This window comes from Triturus cristatus, chromosome 6, assembly GCF_964204655.1.
Source record: "Triturus cristatus chromosome 6, aTriCri1.1, whole genome shotgun sequence".
Taxonomy (NCBI): Eukaryota; Metazoa; Chordata; class Amphibia; order Caudata; family Salamandridae; genus Triturus; species Triturus cristatus.
The window spans coordinates 1,483,749,357-1,483,771,374 of record NC_140589.1 but is presented as its reverse complement, the minus strand read 5'-3'; the positions used below and the strand labels follow the sequence as shown (position 1 = coordinate 1,483,771,374).

Below are 22,018 nucleotides of genomic sequence, written 5' to 3'. Positions count from 1 at the left end.
CCGGTAATTTGTGAAGCACACTTGTTGCCCAAAAGGCTGCAAGTATGATGTAGAGAATTGTTAACCAAAACTAAAGCTTATATAGCATGTCTACTAAAAGTGAACAAGGGAACATTATTGGAATAAAAACTACAATGAAAGAAACCAAAAAAAGGCGGTTCAGCATTACAATAGTTTATGTAGCAGATTTGCTTTGAGGATACACTGCAATAGTAGAAGAGATTTGTGTCCGCTGCAGATGGAAAGTAAATTGTGCTGTAGCCTGAGGGACTTCAGGTATGAATTACACACATCACATGTGATATAGCCACAAAAGCAATTGCAAGGCAACCATTGCACAATCTGATTTAGGAATATGAGCTGCAAGAGCTCCCCACTCTGTGTAGTTGAAGTATTACACAGAAAAGGCAGGTTTATGTATTTTTTGCTACCCTTTAAATGAGAGAAGTGTCAGAAAGATCTTGCTTCCAGGTGAAGCGAGCACACACCTTCTACCACAGTAGAGGTCCCTCTGCAACTGCTAGTCATATTGTGTTTCTGAGGGCAGTGTTTTCACAGCCCATTCCAGGCAAATAAGTGTTTGGCCCTTGGTACTTACCAGTTTGGTGAACTATCAATTTCTGGCCCTGTAGCATGTTGTAGCAGTTGGCGCTCTAGGGACAGGGTTCCAGCCCTAGGGTTGTGCATGACAATAAGCTATGAACAAATAACTTGGATACTAAAGTTAAGGTTTCCTGTGTCGTTTTGTTGATTCAGCCCTGAAGCTGGACCAAACAAACAGGCTTTACGAGCAGGCCTAGTGTTAAGTGGTTCTGATGGATACTAGTATCCATACATTTCTCACTTGGTGAATATTCCCCAGGCGCCTGACTGGATTTAGAAACTTTAAAGCAGAACTTCTGTATGCCGGTAGGTGATGTTGTGGGTTTGCACCTAATTTGGTCCGCTCCAGAAGTGACAAGCAGAGCCGCATATTAGTGCGACCCATACGGGCTGATGACAGTTCCTTTCTTTCTGTCTTCCCGAGTGCATCCAAAGCTGCTCCTTGGTCTTTCCAGACCTTTTTTGGGAAGTTTTACACCACGTGTAAAATAAATTGTCACCCCTAAACAGCAGATATGACGGACCCTCACAAAGTATACATATATAGAGCCTTGGGTCGGAGCACGATTCCCGGGCTTGTGGCGCTTGCGCCAAGGTGAATCCAAAAGCTTTAAAGGACTGTGAGGCAAAGCTGTAGGTTGGTGAACATTAAAAGACTATACCATGACCAATCCAAGTCAAATACCAGCTCCTGTTCCCACGCAGATCGTCGTGCTTTAAGTCTTTGGTTACGTTCAATAGCAGTCCATTATGTTTATGCTTTCCAACTCCAAGCAGATTCCACCATGTTCTTGATTGAGGCCCCACCCGATCCAACCAGAGTACAGCCAGTGGACAAACCCTCTGGATCTGATACTTTGCCCTTACCTTACCAGGAATCCAACATTGTACAATATTTTCGGCACTTATTCAAAGAATGACCGTTTTGATGAATGGTATTATTTTATCCCTCAATGCAATGAGGAAAATTGCAGTTAAGAAATCCAAGATGTCAGTGGCCCTGGACACTTAACTTGATAGAGTTCTGGTTACTCTACCTGGCCTCGCCACTTGCTTAAGTGCCTCTTTTGTTGTTGTTCTACAAAGGGCAGCAGCAGTATTGGAGCTACAACTTCCTACTATGAAGGTGAAGACCAATGTTTTGATTGAGGTACTCCAGCCTGGTTGAGCACCTACAGCACCTCTATTGACGTAATGAAGCCCTTTCAGATACTCACTTCAGGAAACCATGTGCATGACAACCATTTAATAGGCAGGTCACGCTGCACAATCATTCGTTACCGGCCAATCCTTCTCTTCTTATACAGCGTCCTATGCCAGAGAGTTTGGCGATGAGGTGTCCACCAGTAAGGTAAATCCCAACGCCTTTCCTACCACACCACCTGATGATGAATTTAAAAGAATCAACACAATTGATAAATCTATTTCTCCTCCTCAAGCCTTGCTCTGCATTCAGTGAAGGCCAGCGGTCTTTCCCTTGCCCTATGGGACACAGTGGCCTAAGTATTGCTTGTAGTTCTAGAAAACCTTGGGGCATCTCTGACTAAAGCTATCTAGGATGGTTTCGATCCTGCAGAGTTTGTATTTTAGTCGGGCTGGGCACCACTGACAGCTTAGATTTTGGCGATGGGCATGAGTGTGGCACTTGGCACCACACCTGGATGTGGTTTACTGGCTCCTCCAGTGACATACAGGCTTGTCTGATACACTTACGGTATGATGGCTCTCGCCTTTTGGCAACAGGGTGGATTGGACCCTGGAACTGTTAAAGGAAAGTGTGACCACAGCACGTTCCTTGGGTCTTTCTGCCTCTACCAGACAATTACATCAATTTTTCGCCCTAACCGTAGCCATAGCAGAGTTTCAGCTTTGTGGCCTCTGCCAGTCCTGCAGTATTTTCAGCCTTTTCATGGCCACGGCTTACTAAGACAGTACCCAGGACAGCAGGGACAACTAGCAGCTCAATCTCCCGCCCCTCTAGCTTTGGTAGTCGCGAAACCGCTGTAGTGTCACTGCCTGCACTGAGCCATCCTGTTGGAGACAAGATCCAGTATTTTTTGTGCGTGACTCTTTTTGGATTCAGATGCTGTGCACTATTTTGCAATCTGAATGTTTTCTGTTTTGTTCCTCTCTTCTCTATTTTTGACTCTGTGTTGTCGACCATTTGGTGTTAATATTCATCCTACATGATGAGCCTGTCTGTCTTGCAGCAGGAACTGCAGGCCCTTTTGGCCAAAGGACCTAGAGAGGGCCTTAGAACTAGGCCTATTTTGGATGTTCGCGCTCAACACCTTTTTCTAGGAGAACAAATTCAGAATGCTCATACTAGACCTGATCCTGTCTGCCAAAGACCCAGAGACTTTATGGTCGTGTTTGACTTACAGTACACTTATTTCTACCTCCTCATCATGCGGGTCCATAGGTGGTACCTGCAGTTCACAGTGACCCATTAACTTTTTCAGTTTGCAGTGCTCCCTTTTGGTCCCACCAGTGTCCCTTGGATGTTCATAAATGTTATAGCGGTGGTCGCAGCACACCATTGGGGCTACCAGTCTTCTTCCTTGATGCCAGGCTGTTGAAGGTAGGCTCACCTCAGGCAGTCATCAAGGCACTTGATATCGCTGTAGTTTACGATCAATGTACATAAGTTACACTTGACTTCTTTGCAGACCTTCCCTTTATAGGAGCTATTCTAGATTCAGTATGTTTTTGTGCCTTTCCCCTGGAGTGGAGAGACTAGGACATTGGTGCTTTGACCCCAAAGTTTCAGCCTCTGTCCTGGATCTCATTATGAATGATTCTGAGGCTTCTAGAATTTTGTCTCGTGCATCCTGCTTGTAAAACATGCCAGATGGCACATGTGGGCTCTGCGGTGGGACTGCAAGTCGCAGTGGAGCAGCACCATGGGAATCTCTCGGATTGTATCCAGATTTTGGAGGAGACCACTTCTGGAGGATTTGTCGCAGCAGCAAGGCAGGACCCTTGCACCCAGACCTGCACAATTTGCATCTCCATGATTTGAATATACAGTAGCAGGAGTTGACCTACTTCGCATTTCCTCCTATGGTCATTGATTTTATCTTGGCAGTGAGGTGTCACTCTACAAAATCTGTGTACACCAGCTATTGAAACATATTTGTGGCTTAGTGCGGCACCTGACAAATTGACCCACCTCAAGCCAGGTTGTCTAAAGCTTTACTGTTTGCTTTGGCCTTGGCCCAGAAAAGATTTGTTTTGGGCACTGTTAAAGGCTATTTGTTGGCTCTTTATCTTTTTTGCACTTGCAGGATTAGCCTTGTTCCATTTGTCACCTGTCGTGATGAGATTTTTGAAAGGTTTGCAAAACTTGTTTCTGTCAACACCCTTTGTGATGTCACAGAAGCACATGAATTTTGTTTTCACTTTTTTGATACACACCGTTTTTAGTCACTAGGCAATTTGTTATTGAGGCTTCGGACATTAAAACCGGTCTTCCTCATCGCCATAACATTGGCTATGTTATTGTTCTGTTATGTTAATGTTACTTGGCCCCTCTCTGCTTAGTTTCCGACTATTGTCACTGTCTCTTTAACTCGATAGGACTTCACACAGCACCAGGACACCTTTGTGTAAAAGTTGCGCTCTACAAATATCAATAACATAACATTAGCCCCACCTCATCTGTGGAGGAAGGAAGAGGAACTCCATCTTTTGGACCCTAAGCTCTAACAGATATCGATCCAAAGTCCATCGGGTGGATGATCAGCTCTTTGTGGGGTTCTCCCAGCAGAGAAGGGCGAGAAAGTGTTAAAATGACCACTTCTCAATGGATTGTTCTCTGCATGAAAATCTGCTATTCACTGATGAAGAAGCAGCCTCCAGGAAACTTACAGGCTCATTCCACCAGAGCGAAAGCTTCTAACACCACTGTAGCATGTGGAATACCTATCCTGGGCATTTGCCAGGCAGCTTAATGGATTTTGGTGCCTATGTTCACAAAGCACTACTGCCTTGTCAGTCTGCTTCATCAAGAGGAGTATTGGGTCTGCTCAGTATTGGTCTGAGCCAGTTCACATACCCAGCACTTTCGGATTTACTGCTAGGTGTCTATTCACAAGATGAGTTGTTTGCACTTAGAAATATACATCAGAAAAAAGAGACTTATCTTCGCCTCTGACATTTGCAAAGGCAGGCTCGGCCTTTCATCTCCAAAAGTACAGTGAATTCTCTCAGTATTGTTTTAATTTAGTCTGATTTTTACCGCAGGAATCTCCTGCATGCTCCCATGTGCCTGTTCGCTGGACCACCGCACTCCTTCATTGCAGAATGAAGAAAGTCCACTATTCTTGAGGGGAGATCCCTGTCACTTTTTCCAACAGATGCTTTCCATCGATTAATGTTGAGGGTAAGTGTCTGCTTGGTTTCCCCCTATATCTGACTTTATTCTTCTGTGCTGCCCAATAAATGCCCGGAGGGAAGTCACAGACTGACAAGTTGGTGGTGAGAGTTATAGGTGGCACCACACAAATCTTGCCTGAGATACTGAAATGTCATAGCTGGGAGTGAGTGCACTGTTGAGAGTTTAGTGCACTTTGCCGCCTGTGGTCACGGCTTCTGTCATGCAAGGTTAGGTAGTACTGATTTATTGTTGTGGTAATAACAAACCAATCCTTGATTGTATCTAAATAGCCAGGTTATAAAAGGATTATTACTCCCTGTACTACCAGGGACCAGATAGACAACAGAACTTTGCCCCACAGGCTGTTGGCCTCCATGCACGTGCGCACACACGTTATTTGAACCCCTAGAGGGGAATACTTTAAAAATAGCTGATGGACATGAGATGATTACAGCAACTCTATATTTCTGGTTAGCTAATGACTTTTAAACCTCGCACCATACTGAAAAGAGGGTCTTCTTTTGAATGGAAACATTTTGCCACATAGCTGGTGTTCCGAAGTAATTTACAGAGGCGTGGCTGTCTTTTTTTGCCATGTAGTAGGGGGCGTGGAGATGCACTCTGATCTGGGTGTGTAGCCCTCATCAGCAATCATTGATCGGCGGTAATTCCTGGAAGCTGCTCCATTTGCATTGACGCTATGGCTGTGCCGGTCTCCGGACGAGCTGTATCTTTACATTGTCCAGAGATCCCAGCTTACTTGTTTGCTTTGAGCACAGAAGCGGAGTTGAGCACTTATGTTTTAAACATTTGTTCTCCAATACTGGTATCAGTCATAGATCCTTATGCATGAATCATCCCCGTGGTCGAAGTGGAAGTCCCAGCTCGACGACTAGGTTGATTCATGCGTGTGAATGTATGACTGATGTCAGTACTGGAAAACTACCATTACAGATAAGAAAAGTTCTTTCTAACGCAGTCTGCCTCTTTGCAAATAAGGCGTCCATCAACCAGTGTTAATTAGGTATTCTTCGGATAACGAACATGCTTAAAGTGATGCGGTTTGAGATCATATTAGTCAAGCCTGGCAATTACATTCATACTACATTGTACTGCTTTATATTTAATGAATGTTCTTTATAGATAAGTTTATTCAAGGTACTGTATACGATGCTCTTTTTTGTAATGTTTATTAATATTCTAAATTTTAATAAGCTATTTTGAACACCAAAAAACCTATACCAGGTAAAAAGAGCGAGCGCTGCATTTAAAACCATGGGGAAAGCCTTTGAATATCTAATGATACAACCGCAAAGGAAGGAATCGTAATTTGATCAAGGCATGCAGTGTATAATAATCAAATGGGAAATTTCATTGTAAAAGAGGAGGCAGCAGAAATTACAGAGAGAAGGCAACACAAGCTGCATGGCCCCTTAAGGGAACAAATGTGTGGCACAGACAAAACTGTTTGAACATACAGTGTTTAATTCAGACCTGCTTTAATGGATGCGGGCTTTTAAAAATGCTTAGACTCTGTAGCTCAAATAGAATTTCTATCCCTCATTATAAATTCATCATGCTAGCTTTAACCTCTTGAAACATTTTAGTCCACTCCTGTAATACAAAGTGTTGAAATGGAAACCTCCTGCTGGCTCCGATGTCTGATCTGAGGTTACTCAGTATCTTTATCTCCCTAGATTGACTTTGCACTGAGGGCATGTGGCAACTGCACTATGTTACAGAACCGCAAAATCGAATTGAGGCCAAGTTTTCGTCTTCCGATAAAATATGTTGTAACATGTTGCCAAACTATGCTGAAGTTAATTGTGCCTGGTGTTGAAACTTCCACAGTGAGTGGAACAGCTTCTCCACTAATCTCTTGGTTACGTGGTGCAGTAGATCTAAAAAACGCATGCAAGAGGCTTAAACCCCTTTGTTTCCCTAGAAATTATATTCAATATCTGTGTTCACAAGTATATATTGTGTGTGTGAATATGTTCATAGGGAAGCAACGGTAAAGCACTGGCTGTACATTACAGTTGTGTGTCCTCTACTGTGTCATACTGTATTTGAATTTCTACTACTTGTAACTTCCTCTTGTAAGTTTTGCTACATAGAGGAAGCCAAGTGTCTAAAGCAAACCCACTGAAATTATGCGATTGTGCGGCGGTTTTCAAATAATTTTAGATGTGCTGCATTTGCCACATACTCTATCTTCCAATTAATCTGCTGATTTTAACAAAGTTTGTTTTAAGCTCAAGCAGTTCAAAAGTTACTAAAAATGCAATGACGTGTGTTGCTGCCAAGTAAAAGGCACTTTACAAACCTGGACTGGTCACCTTTCATTTGGATATTGTTCTGTTTAATATCCAAACAGTTACTAATAGGGTGCAACCAATGCCCATAGTGTTACTAAGTTTAAAAATGATAAAATAATGATGTTATACTATCACAAAATGTGGTGCCTTATGCCGTATAGTTTGCCTTTTCTTGAAACATAATTTACTCAACTCTGCTGCATAATTTGGCCCTTTGCTGCCACATAATTCCAGTGGCCCTGGCCTAAAGGGAGTAACTTGTTCTTGTAATTGGAATGCAATAATATATTGAGGTCCTGGGACACCAGTGGTAAAGGCAAAACCACCTAGGATTTTGTGCTGCCGCCACATTCTAACCCATGGCCCATAGAAACAACCTTATGGGCTAGTAGACACCCATCTCACTGGTACAGGTGAAAAAAACAGCCACTGCCTGGGATTGCAGGTTTGGAGGCAGAAGGAGAATAACCTATTTAACCCCTTGTGTCTTGATCCTGGTTAAATACTTTAGTTTATAGCTATTACATATGAAAAATACAGATACATATTCCACCCAGACTCCTGGGCCCTCGCCAGCCCCTTCCATACCGGCGGTGATGCATACTCCACTGGCTCTGAAGTCAACTCTGATGTCAATTTCTTAACCCTATCCATCGTCTACTCACTCCAGACCTATGTGACTCTACATTAGAGAGGCGTAACCAGTCCATTTACAATCAAAGTCTAATCCTCAGCCTCTCCATAGTCACCACTGCCATCCAAAGCTTTAGGCCCTATTTGTATCCAACTCTGACTATTTCAGGGTATGCAAAATGTTCCCCATGACACAGATAATGAGGAGGTGTGCACGCTTCACCCCAGGACCCTCAACCTATGCTGATGTTGGGCTACGCCTGAATTTACAAAGTAACAGTGGGCTTGATAAACCTGCAGAAACGGGCTAGACTTGCCATTTCGACCACCAACAGAAGAAAGTGCTTTTTTTCTCATGATTAGTGCCAAGAGCACCAGCAGTTACAGTTGAAACTTTATTTATTAACTGTTCAATTAATTAAAATCATTACAGACAGAAAGAAAAAAACTGGTGAGTAAAAAATGTATCACATTAAAACTATAAAGACTGTCGGTTAAAACGTTTTTTTGTTCAAGTATTATATCCCCTCTCCGCTGCACCTGCTCGGGCCGCCAGCACCGGGTCTTTATCAGAAGTCCTTGCATCAAGTTTCTTAGACAGCTGCGTAGGCCTTGGCGGCTTTCTGCTACAGCAGTCTGTGAATCATTCTCCTTGTCCCTTCCATTTCGAGCCATTGATGTGGTGCGGTTTCTGTAGGGCGGGTGAATAGGATCATGGCTCTTCCCTCAATTGAGGGGAGGCTGCATTATTATACCTCGCTGGTGGCCCTGGTTTGTTTGTGATCGTTTGCTGCCTTTAAAGCCATTCTAATCCGATGAATGAATTTCCCAAGACTCGCCAAGGTCATCGTGGTTATTCTAGAAAAGCACAAGGCTGATGCTTCGCAGCATGTCTTGATTCCCTTGATGATGCAGACTGGGCGGAGAAGTCGACTACGTTCGTTCGTAAGGGAGGGGCAGCAGCATAAAAGGTGAAGCCAGGATTCTCTCGTGTGGGGGCACAGTCTGCAGCTTGTATTTTCCCCATTGCGAGCCCATGTGGGGTTGAATTCAGTGATTCCTAGAGTACACAGTCTCATGGAGAGGATTTTGGTTCTGGCTAGTGGTGTTAGGGCCTCATTCAGGTAGGGTTGTGCCTTGCCTACCGTATAGGAACTGTTCAGCCGGTCTAGCTGGGGGCTATAGCAAAGGGATTTAAGCTCCAGTTCGAATGAGATTTTGCAAGCTTGTCTGTTTGGCTTTTTTTTCCATACATTTAATGGGATTTCTGGCGGTGGTATGCTCTTTTCCTCGATCTTTAAAGTCTTGAGTGCTTTGCCAAGACTGGTGTGCCATGCTGATCTTGGCCCCTCAAGGATGGCTCTCAGTTGGTATCTTAAGGAGTTTGTTGGGGCCCTTATAATACTTCAGTATAATTTTATGATCTCCCCTTGGCACATCAAGTCTGGCCTTCACAGGCCTAGCTCCAATCTTAGTCTTGACTTCCTTGCCGACCTTGGGATAGAAAAGACTGATTTATATGCTTTGGCTTGGATTGTGGTGAGAAGGGCATCCTGCGACCCCGGAAAAGCCTGGTGGCCATAGCTAATGGCTGGCAGCAATTTTGCTTTTAAAGCAGTTAATATTGGTCCGGCCGTGGGGCTTATCAGATGTAAGCTCAGTTGCTTTAACAGGAATATCACCTTATTGGCCTTGGACGACTGCTGTTTCAGATGGACATTTGCCTTGGCCCGTTCCGTAAACCAAACCCCTAGGTAATTATACTCTGCCACTGTACTGATCTGCAGATCTCCCATTACAGTTGAAACTGGGGCAAATATTTTACCTGAGATCTTCAACAAAGTCTAATCTCTTCTGAGCCGTTTTTGCTATTCAACAAGGCTCTTACACTCTCACGACCTTTTGGCCTAAGTCGTGCACGTATCCTGTGCCTGAAAACTGGCTGATACAGGTGTTGATGAGTAAAGTTGCTCCTAATAGCTCTCTGACCGATCCTGTGGACAGTGATTCGAAATGTACTGACGCCTTTCGAAAGAGAATGTTCTCTTTAGCTAGTTTAGTCTTGTGATCCTTGAGTATAGTGTTATATGGGACATAGCCAGTGAGATCTGTCTGGCCAGTCCAGAAGACAGCTGGCTCAGACGATACTTAATGGCCTGGATGCAGTGAAGCATGTCTTGCTTGCCTGTTTGGACATCATAGATTGTGCTGTAGAGCTTATTGGCAAAAATGTAGTGCACAGAAGGCACACCTGGATGCATTCAGGGAGGTTTTTACGGAATGTCCAATTGCACCTTATCAACAGAAGACACCTTTGTCTCTAGCAGAAGGTTGGCTTCTTAAAGCAAGATGACAGAATGGTCCACTGACAGCCCCTCTGACATGAGGGGGAAACAGGTGGGAGAAAATGATAGGCAGGGCTTACCCTCTTTGAATAACTTGCAAGATCCATCTCCCTGACATGACTGATCTCCAGCCGGGAGAAAATGTTCTATACTGCCTTTTACCAGCCAAGTATAGGCCTGTGAGGGCAAGTTAAAGAAGCTTGGGAGCCACTGCAGCAGGGGAGGAAGAGGAGAGAGAGAGCTGTCCCTGCTGCTGCGATCAACCGCCTCAATTTCCTCTGCCTCGGACTGGCACTGCTAAACATTCAGTACTGTTGGCAGAGCTGATTGGTGGGAGAAAAAAGTCCCAACGATCATGCTGTGGCTTACGTGTCCTAAAATCATCAAAGCATCAAATCAAACTTCTCTCCAAACAATCTAGAGCCAGCAAAGGGTGTGTCCTTAAGAGACATTTTGTGGGTGCCAGCTTTGGAGAGAACAGGGTACCATTTGTGCTACTTTGTCATACCAAAGGTACTTAGGCCTCAGGCCAATACTAGACCTCCAGACTGACTGACTGTGGAGAGACAATTCAAAATACTCTCCTTTTTAAGTAAATGAGTAGTAGTGTATGCAGCTTTTAACTTTCAGTTGTGAGCATACATCTTATTTCTTAAGCAAATAACTGGTAGTTGCTCGAGTACATTTTGTACTCCTCAGAAGAGCTATTGAAATTACATAGATCGTCTTTCAAGGCTATATTGCTTAACTGGATACATTTCAAACATAGACTTACCCCATCTTCTTCACCACAAGCTTGTTTAATAAACCTTGAGAGCAGCATATTTTATGCAAAATTAATCTATTATCTAACTCCTAAAGAGTCAGTAATAGACTGTAAACACTGGGTCCATCCAATCTGCCCAGGTTGTGCCTTGCCTTTGCACGTAAACCCTACATGATGTCCTGTTTAATACTATTGTCACCATGTGCCAGTCACAAGCAACTTTGCGTTCATTTATACTTCTTTTCTTAAGACTTGTGTGGACAGGCTTGTCTCATGCGTTTACTTTGCCTTCAGCGTGAAAAGAAAAGTTTTCTAATTTCACACTTGAAATTTCCCGTCCCTTGAGGTCTTGCTTCACTACTTTAACTTCTACGATTGGTTTTCTGAGAAAAATGCACGCCTCTTTAGCTCGGATTGTCTCCTTTGGTGACTTTAAATGCATCTGCTAAAATTTATACATTTCTGAGTTTCCTCTGGCAAGGACCGTGGTTTAAACATTTGTTGATTTGGAAGCTCATTTCCGTCTTTGGAGATACTAACTCAAATGAGCCCTTTCCTATGGTGTGTGCCAGGTACATTCCACAACCCTGCGATGTTTATCCACTGCAAGGTTTTTGAATTATAACACCACAATGATACACCTCTTACTTTTGATGGCTTTGTTCTTACCTGCTTTAAAAAGCTAAGCTGCCACTTGCTAAATTACTCCCAATCATTTGTTATTTGGACCTCATTTTTCACTAAATCAGAATAATTGGAGGACATTCACCATAAAAGCACAATTGGAGCGATGCGCTATGAACATTTGACAGTATAAAATAAAAATAAAACCACAATATACAGATTTTAAAAAAAAGACCTGATCTAGACCCAAATGTTAAAATATATTACATCATTTTGCACTCTTTTTCAGGCAATGTAACCTTAAACAGGTCTTTGGATCGTATGTTTTTAGGTGTCATTATCTACTATCTCTGCAGTACCAATTATAAATGCTTGGAAGATAATTTTCCGAAGAACTGCCCCACAGCCCTTCTTATCTCTTTAGGTGTTCTTTTTTTGTTTCGTTCCATCAGTCAAAGTATTGCATTGAACAGAATGAGCAAAAACAGTAATTCAGTAATGAGCAGAAATCAAGTAAATAGACCTAAGTCCCAAATGTGCAGCAAATTAGAAAGAAATCTGACAGCAGCCATAGAGAGGCAGAGGAAATCCAGTCTCACCCCCAAATTCACGGGTTTATAAATCCATTTTCAGCATAGGAAATCCTAGAAACTGTAAAGCCAGCATGTGGTAACCATTTCTACTACAAATCATATTTCATTATTTCTTAAAAGTCTTATAGCCTTACCATCGCAGCATTGACCAACTACAAGAATGTTACTTAGCTCCTTTTGACACTACGGATCCGGAGCGGTCAGACCAAGCTAGTTACCTAAACAACAAAAAACAATCATGAATGAATGCAATATAGTGTGTTAACAAGAGGAGCCTTTGAAAGTAGGTAAAGGCTTCTTTGTGAGCAATAGGGAACACAAAATAGTGCACATCTTTCTCATCATACAACAATCATGATAACAAAGATGGTATTGAGGCATAGTGTAATCTAATCCAAGAAAACACACTAAAACGCTTGATAGTGATTTTGTTTCAATTGCAGTAGCATAATAATAGGCATGTATGAATTCAGACATGGGATGACAATTAATGCGCACATATGGTTTTTATGTGGAAAACGTCCACACTCTGTTACCCTACTTAAGATCTGATTGCTGTTCCAGGCTTGAAGATCTCTTCCCCTCTCACTCTCCCTTCTGCCTTCCCTCCTTTCATACTACTCAAAGCAGGGAGGGTCTAGGAAGTTCTCCTACCTTGCTTCGAGTCTGGGGTACAAGTTGCCTCTAGCCTGGACCTGCTAGTACTTCAGCCGTCTTCCTGTAGAGACAGACACATTTAGTTGTGAAAGGTTTTTATAGCCACATTTTTGTGGTGCACTGCCGTAGTGGTAGAACAGGTGCCATAGTTTCTTTTAGCTGGGGGTGTTTACCCACTCCTCGCTCCAGCCCAATGCTTTGTCCACCACTTATCAAACTAGTCCTCTTGACCCATTTTCTGCCTTCGGCCTGCTCGAACCAATGGGTTTTGCTGTGTGCTAAAAATTACAAAGATTGGTAATGGGAAGATATCTGTGCATGAAATCCGGTCCTCCCCCGTCCCGTAGCTTACAATTTAAAGCTGATAAGCTTCCTCTGATAGCTGCTGTGTTTGTGCTTGCGTGAGTGTGCTCTTGTGTGCGTTGGGGGAAGGAAAGAAGAGAAGTTGCTCCATACCTCTTTTGTGGGTGTGCTTGTATATGTTCGGATATAGCTGTTGTACCTATACTATATGTGAGTCCGACTACTGCTGATGCATGTGCTGTCTGAGTGAGGTGGGTGTGATGGATTGATAGATCGATTTGTGTTTGTCTAGACTGGGAACTCTCGCACTGCTACCACCATAAATGTACCTGCTTTGTGTGTTATGGAGGTTTGCACCACTGATGCCCGCACTGCTACTTTTCTGTTTGTGAATAAAGCTTGCCTAATTACTGCATTTGTGCTGCATTTATTTTGATTGTCCTTTATGTGGATTAAATTTACATTGCTACAATTGCGAATAAGGTACCACTGTGTTGTCTTGGTGAAGTCTGCACTGTTGTTGCCGTGCTTTGCCTGTTCTTTGTGAGAGTAAAGGTTACACTGCTGCTGGCTGTGCTGTTGTCCCTATGCTCTTTGAGGGACACATGCACTATTGCTGCAGTTGCTTTGCTTGTTCTGTGCTTCTGAGAAAGCATGTAATCCTGTCCCTTCTGTAGCAAATGTTTGTGTGGGTTGATAGGGCGGTTGCATGTTGTGGTCCGTTATATTCTTATTTTGCCTGTGTGAGTGAAGCGTGCATTGCTGCTTCCTGAATGCCTTACCGGTGTGTGAATGCAGTTTGCCTTTCTGTTGCTTGTGCTATACTTATCTTGTGTGCATTACCGACCCTGTTTCCTGGGGCCCATAGAGCAGTCAGGGGCTACTGGGCCCTAGTCCTGGTGATTGAGGTAGTTTGCGACTGGTGCCCTGTTGTCCCCTTACTGTGGCCCTGCAAGCTGGGTCAGGTACAACCCTTTCTGTATTTGATTTCCAGGGTATCGAGGGCAGGCATTGAAAGGCTTTTCAAGGAAATAATGTGGGGAGCAAGAACTCACGAAGTACTCAAAAGACACAATAACTCTGACGTCTTGAAACGTTTTTGCTGTGAGTCTCCCCCGCGCGCCCCCCCCCCCCCCCCCCCCCCCCCCCCCCCCCCCCAACCCCACCCAGGGCAGCTCTTGAAAACATTATGGCAGTACTTGGGTGAGATGAAATAACTCTGCCGATTGCAGGGGGCGAGATTACCATCAGGAGTACTTCTCTGCCCCTTATTAAACAAGCATTTGCAATGCAATAGGTCTCGCATTAACGTGAGTTTAAGCTTATTGGCATTGTAAATGACAATGCCTTTTTATTTGTGTTTTACAAACGAAAACTAAAATAAAAGGGATTGTCATTTGCAGTGTCAATAGCTCAAACCTGCATAAATGCGAGACCTATTGCATTGCAAAAGGCTTGTTTTGCAAGGCGTCGTATTGTTCGGTTTTCTGATCTTTTTGAAATAAAAGCAATTTAAATCCCTGTGTTCTAAAACCAGAATCAGTGAGTGAATTGTGGAGTCGTTTGTATTCTCCAGTTTTTGCTGCACAAACTGCAGTCATCAAAATAGGTTCGTAACTGTGTGTTACATAGCACGCAGTAGCATCTGAACCACGCATATGTGCCTGTTTCAATTTTATGGTGTGATTTATGTTCCCGTTGAAAGGTGACCATTTATTGGCACTCAAACTAAAGACCTGGACTTAGAGTGAAGCGTTTCAAGTTGTAGTTAGTTCCTTCTGCTTCTGATGCATTTGCTAACTTTGTCCTCATGTGCTACTGTCAGTAACGAACTGCAGAAGGATATTTTTTGTGGACATGCAGGATTGGTATTACGTAAAAACACAAAAGTACATGACATAAGAGAATATAATTTGATGAATTTAGCATTATTAATAAAGTCTTCACCTCATATCAAATTTGCTGCACCGATAGACATTTTAAATCTGGACTTTAAAATACCGACGCTGAAAGTTTCAAGTTGAACACACTTGCATGTATTTATGTACGTAGAGTATGTATGTGATTACATTTAATCAGTTATTGTTGGTTCATAGCACGCAGATGGCAGAGGTCGGCTTCAGAGAAGAGTTAAGGGGGAAGAAAAAATGGGTGGGAGGTGAAGAAAATTGTTTTCGAACTTGAAAGCCACTGACAATATCAGTGGGTGACATACTTGAAATAAGAGTCACCAGCTTCTTTCCTGGAGTGTGATGGTAGTCATTGTCTTTGATTTAGGTGGGATAGCAGTTGTTAGCTTTGGATTAATGCATCCAGGTTTCTGACATCCAATTTTATTTTTTTACGATGGGGAAACTAGAAAACATGCCTTGCCTGATTGGGCGACCTTGGTCAAGTTGTACCTTTTTATATGCACCCTGAGATAAATTTGACAATCATTCCACATGGCATCTTGGGTTGTACAGGTAAGGCAAATACTTTTTGCAACTGGAAGTAAATGGAGGAGCCTGGTTGGATGTAATCCATTGGCTTCAAACATAAACAAGCATTGGCCGCGCGGCCGTAAAAGTGACGTGGCCGTGAAAGTGAAACTGATCAAGATCGCGCGCTGTTGCCGTCCCTTCTAGCGCTTGAAAGTGAAAGCAGCTGCAGCGTCACGTCTGGCGAGTGGTGTGCAATGTGCGCACACCATGATGAGAGAGGAAAGCCAGATGGTGCCTCTCCTAGTCACTGTGCGCGTACCCGCACGCTCTATGCCACCCAAAAAGCTGTGGTCTGCTTTTTAAAGCCCACTCACTAAATGTCTCACCAGCGCATGTGCATGAGCTGGCTCAGGTGAGACCTAAAAATGGGCCTCTATCTTGCCCCTTTCCCCACTCTGTCATCTCTGAGGCCTAAGCTAATGTGTCTCCCATGCATCACAAATAATACCTACTACTCTGCACACACTCTCCACTGGCCCGTCACGCCTAGACATGAGGTCCAAAGCAGGTTGCCTGCCCTTTTGTGTTAAAAAAAAAAAAGAAGAAAAAAAAAAGTAAATCCTTCATCTTGCCGCTTTTTTTGCTTTGGACCTGTTCCATGAGCAGCAAGGGTAACCAGGGCCCGTGTGCTAACAAGGAAAAAAGGGTTCCCATCCACCATTTTGATAGTAACTCAGACAAAATTGGGGTGCACTGCCCAAGTGCCACTGTACCTGATGCACTAATGATAGTGATGTCCATTTGAAATCCACGTCACATAATCCACCATCTGGTGCATATTCTACAGTTTTTAACAAACGAAAATGTGTTTCTAGGTCAAATGGATCAAGTTACTAAAAAGGCAACAACACACATTGCCAAGCAGTGGAAGGCCCATCGCAAAGGCGGACAGTCAGCTTTCTGTTGCTTATTGCTGAATTTGGGTGTTAATCTGGCACTAATGAGGTGAAACATTTGCCCACAGTGTTGGCATGTGTAAAATTGATCAAAATAATAAAGTAACACTATCACAAAAAGTACTACGTTAACTTGCATAGGTTTGCTTTTTTTGTCGCATAATTTAGTCAACCCTGCCACATAATTTCCGCCTACCGGCCGCATAATTCCAACAACCTTGCTTATACAGTGTATTATCCAATTTTTAAATAAGGACTTGCATATTCACAATGCTTTGTGTTACAGGCTGGGACTTCATAGCATTTATAAATACACAAGTCAGGATTTTACACTCTGCCAAGCAGGGTAATTCAATTGTGTGACTCTGATTTCACAGATAACTGCAGTGATCGCATTAATGAATTGAGGTTGGACAGAATAAAAGAAAGTGTTCTAAAGGATTAGTGTAATTTGCATTTTTTGGGGGGGGTTTATGGTATGCACATTATTTCATATGCAGCTGGCTAGATGTAAAAAATTAACAAAATACTTCAAGAACATGTTCCTTTCTTTTTAGCCACGCCTTTGACCTCGCCGCTACGGCACAAAGAATAACAGTTGCCATAGTATGCCCTTTACCTGCTAAATGTAAATGAAGACAGCCTGTAAATGTAATAAAAACGAAGTCACACTTCCAGGCTATTTTCATTTACAAGTATTTAAAAACGCATCTGCACCCCATAGGAACATAGGCATGGCCCCCCAGGGGGACGCGTGCCCTACAGTTTGAAGACCTCTGCAATAACTTTCAGTACTTTAATCGCTCAACAGACCTAGATACTTCACAATCAATTAGGGTAAGTGAATGCAGGGTAGTATCGCTGGTTGTTTTTTTTAGAATGCACTGCACCATCTGTCTCTCGTATGCCCTTCCGAACCTGGTATCCCTAACTGCTACGGTTCAGTATCTGATGGCAGTGGTATGAATTATGCAAAAGTACATATAATATCACTGTTAATTTCCATTGTGTTTAGAAACCCATCACTCGTTCTTTTCCCAGGGTTACTTTGGATTAAAAATGGCTCAAGTCCTTGCACTCTTTCTTTAAAGCTCATCTGTCTTTTAGTCTAGTTGCAGTCAGTGGCTGCATGCCTTTCCTGAAAGTTGGGTGGTGAGAGATGGGCAGCCCGCTCTTTCTGGCTTTGCTGTAGCCCCTCTATTGTTCTGATGTCTCTGGGTGAATGCAGCTCGGTAGGTCTGAGTTATTGTGGCATGCCCTCAGACTCCAATCAGACTCACTGTGGCAATGTGCAATTGTGGCCTCTCAGGCCAATCAGGCATACAGTGGAGACGTGTTTTTGTTTTCTAGCATTGGCTGCCCGAATTCATGCCAGGCGTGATTTAGTACAGCCATTGGGTAAGTTCTTGGGTAGGAATCCCATAGAGGCCCAGGGACCCACTCTTAATACGAGTCGCTCCTGCCTTCTTTTACTGTGTACCTTTTCTGGGCGCTCCATACATCAGGAGCATGCTGGACTTCTTCTTGATGATCGCTCCTCCTGCAGAGCCAAGCACATTCCTTCCTTCTCTTAGCAGTTGGGAAGCCTTCTAGCCACTAGTCAGAACCTCAGCTCCTCCATAAGGAGGTGCAGACATTAGGTGATGTGCCCTCACCTTGGGTAGACTGGCTGTCGGGGAGTAATTTCACACTAGGACTATGAACGTGGTGTGGTGTACTCCTTTATTTAATCCAGAAGAACCTGGGACTGAAGCAGAGTAGGATAGTTTGAATCTCACTTTTATACACCTTTGACATTAGGTGATGTGCCCTCACCTTGGGTAGACTGGCTGTCGGGGAGTAATTTCACACTAGGACTATGAACGCGGTGTGGTGTACTCCTTTATTTAATCCAGAAGAACCTGGGACTGAAGCAGAGTAGGATAGTTTGAATCTCACTTTTATACACCTTTGACATTAGGTGATGTGCCCTCACCTTGGGTAGACTGGCTGTCGGGGAGTAATTTCACACTAGGACTATGAACGCGGTGTGGTGTACTCCTTTATTTAATCCAGAAGAACCTGGGACTGAAGCAGAGTAGGATAGTTTGAATCTCACTTTTATACACATTTTCCAGACTTGATGTAGATCCACTGCTTCAACCTTAAGAACCAGTTTGTATTGATTCTCTTTTCAAGTGACCATCTCAAGCAGCTCTCCAGACACGGCCTTTGTGTAAAGTGATTGTTCTCTCATCGGGTAGCACTGGGACCGTCGCCAAACAGGAGCACTAACCGCATGAACACAAACAGGTGTGAGTTTTCTGCACCTGGCAGTAAGCCTCTATAAAACAGGGATCAGGGACAAACAAAAGGTTCATTTTAAACTAGAATTGTCCTCCTCTTGAACAGTACAAACTGCAGTCCCCTCTTCACCCAAATGGCAGTGCTCAAGAATAACTTATCAGCAGCCCCTTGCTAACAAAGTCTTCATGTAATTTCTAAAAGTAGCCCTGTCTTCATCCTCCTTACTTCAATATCTGGATCTTCACCCTTCAACCACAGGAAAGCAGGCAGTACACTTCCACTGTATGTGGAAGCTGTCCTCATTCTCTACTTTGTGCCGTATTAAACCTGGGGTAACCAAAATGCATTTCAGTGGCTTTAGTACTCACTGGCGCAAAACTAGGGACATACTGCCAGATACCTACTATATGCATAACCTACATGCACTTGACATGCACAAAGGACGATTTTAAGTAAAATTCATTCAACTATAACTGATTTCTTTCTTTTTTTTCTTTTGCGTAATGTAAAAGACTGGATTATTATGATTACGTTTGTGATTATGATTCAGTTTGTACAAATTGGCTTTATATTTCACCTTTATGTTGACAATAAAAAATTAAAACAAAAAAAAGCCATTAGATGTATGGCCCAGAATCCCTTTGATGTGGTCTCTGTCTTCAGACCTCTTTTTGGCAATTGGGTCTGGAAGCACAGCTGAGCTCTGGAGCGAAAGAGAAGGAAAACAGTTCTGGATAAATAAACCTGAAAAACTGTAGAAAATCAGAGGAAAGCAGCAGAACCATTGACACATTGAGGGAGACGAGGAAAGCACTGAAAATACACACCAGCATTGGACGTTTTCCACACAAAGTCCTCTACCACATGGGTTAGAAAATAAACGATGGATATGGAGGATATTTTGTATAAATCATGCCCGAAGTGCCACCACAAGTCTGCACAGAAAGACAGCAACAAGGTGTTTAACTCCTTTCTACTGAAGGACTACAGTTCAAAAGGGTGTGGCGTATGTGTCAATTTTCCACCAGACTCTAAAGATAGGGGAAAAATGGGTCTGCAACCTCTGCCATGTCATATTTTCAGCACAAGCAGGCATCGCTTAAACACCTGGGCTGTCAAGTGATACATTCTAAAGAAACAGAACTTCCACGGTCATCTAGGTTGTGTGGAAAAAGACACCAGTGATATAAGAAAGCACTGGGTAACCCAGTAGGGCACTGTGGAGCAGAGCTGAAATCCTAACTTGCTACACTGACTCCAAAGGCACAGGCGATCGACTGAAAGTATAACCATGAAAAAAACCATGGGTTGAGGTTGAAGACACAGTTGATGGTAAGCCATTAGAACCTCTAATCCAGAAAACAGTCAAGCTCTTGAGGGACCAGGAATCTCACGCGAAGGAGACTTCGTCAAAAGGAAGACTTTGATGCTAAACACCCAACAAAATGCCCTTGGTGGCAAAAGAAATAAACTCCACCTGGAGGCCAGAATTGAACAAAAAGACTGTCTTTGTTTGCTTTTTTCTGAAGTATGTCGGTCTACCAGATGTTTCCATCTCCATTCGTAAACGAGTTTACTTAACTACGGGTCTCATTCTCTTGTTTATATGTATTCTCTTTTGAACTGTATTGAAAGGTTCATTAAAGTCTACATACATACCATCTACCACTATGACTGATCTGTTTCTCTTGTGCAGTTTTTCCTGTGCCAGATGTTGGGGAAACAAGCTCACTGTGGCGAACTTTCAAGTTGGCTAGGTTTAATCAAATGTTAAACGTCTGGACAGTGATTGGCCTTCCATATAAGATGGTTAAGGCCCAAACTAGGCTTGGATTCCGGTCATTAGGAAGGCTTGAGCAGTGGAATGTTCGGTTTGCTTATTTGGCTCACAATACACCATACACCTTCTGGCACTTTTAAAGTCTGTGTTGGATGAAATGGAAGTGCAATAAGGTATCTGTCAACCTTCCTAGATAATTGACTAACATCCATAAACATTCATTGAGAATGAAATTTGCAACCTCCAATTTTAAATTGTATCTGACTGAAATAAAGTTAAATCCCGCCATGAGTGTTTCAAAGGTTTGCCGAACAAAAACGTGCTTGACTCTTTAATTTCAGACAAGAAAAAACTGTTTCTCCCCCACAGTGAGTCTGGGACATATATGATCCCATGGGTTTGGGCTTAATCCTTGGTTCTGTTGCAGTTGCTCTGAGGCTTCTTTGGAATCTGGTCTCATGTATTCTATGTGCCCCCAGGCACATGCAAGACTTGCAATGGAACATCTGTCTCTAGTGGGCTCGACATCAGAATTGTCTTTTGGGCAAAGTAAACCGTCCTGGACCTTCAGTAGTGGCAAGTGGACACCAACCTGTTCTGTAGCAGGCTGTTCTCCCTAGCCTGACCAGAGCTCACAGTGGTGATTGATGCACCATCTCAGAGTTGGGTGGCCATTTTGGAGAAGTCTGGATAGGGGCCTTTTGTCTCCAGTGAAGCAGAAGCTTCATATTAATAACTTAGAACTCCGAGCCATTGGGTGTCTTCTGAAGGCCTTCCTCTAATCCGTCAAGGGGAGGCCAGTTCAGGTCTTGACAGCCAGCACAACCTCCATGTTGTAATGCAGCTAACAGTGTAGTGAGGGGTCGTCTACCTTGTGTCAGTAGGTGCTGTGACTTAAGAAGTGGCTGGACCCACAGGGGTTATTCCTAGTAGTTATTCATTTGCAAGGCTCGCTGAACACAAGGGTGCACCAGCTGAGCAGACATCAGCTGATGGACCATGAATGGCATCTCTATCCTAAAGTGGTTCACATCATCTTTGCCCAGTGAGTGTGCTTTGGTGTTTTTGCCACCGCTGTGCACACGCAATGTCGAGATTACTGCGCACTAGTTTTTCTACCAGGAGGCTCCCTGGGAATCTCATTCTGTTAGCTGTGGGGCGCAGGTCTCCTGTACACTCTCTCGCCGCATACTGCCCTAAGTTTGGCAGAAGATCTGGAAAGACCAGCTTCAGATTATCTTGATGGCTCTAGCTTGGTCCAGGAGAGTAAGGTTCCCTGATCTGTTAAGACTGAGCGTTTGTCTCCTAATCTGGCAACCTCTTCAGGAGGACCTCCTGTTTCAGCAAAAGGGT

General features: G+C 43.4%; 1 protein-coding gene across 2 annotated transcripts in view; it reads left to right on the top strand.

Moving 5' to 3' along the window:
• RTN4 (reticulon 4) overlaps positions 1–22,018 on the top strand; it is a 232,072-nt gene that overhangs the window by 158,099 nt on the left and 51,955 nt on the right. The gene's annotated exons all lie outside the window — the stretch shown is intronic.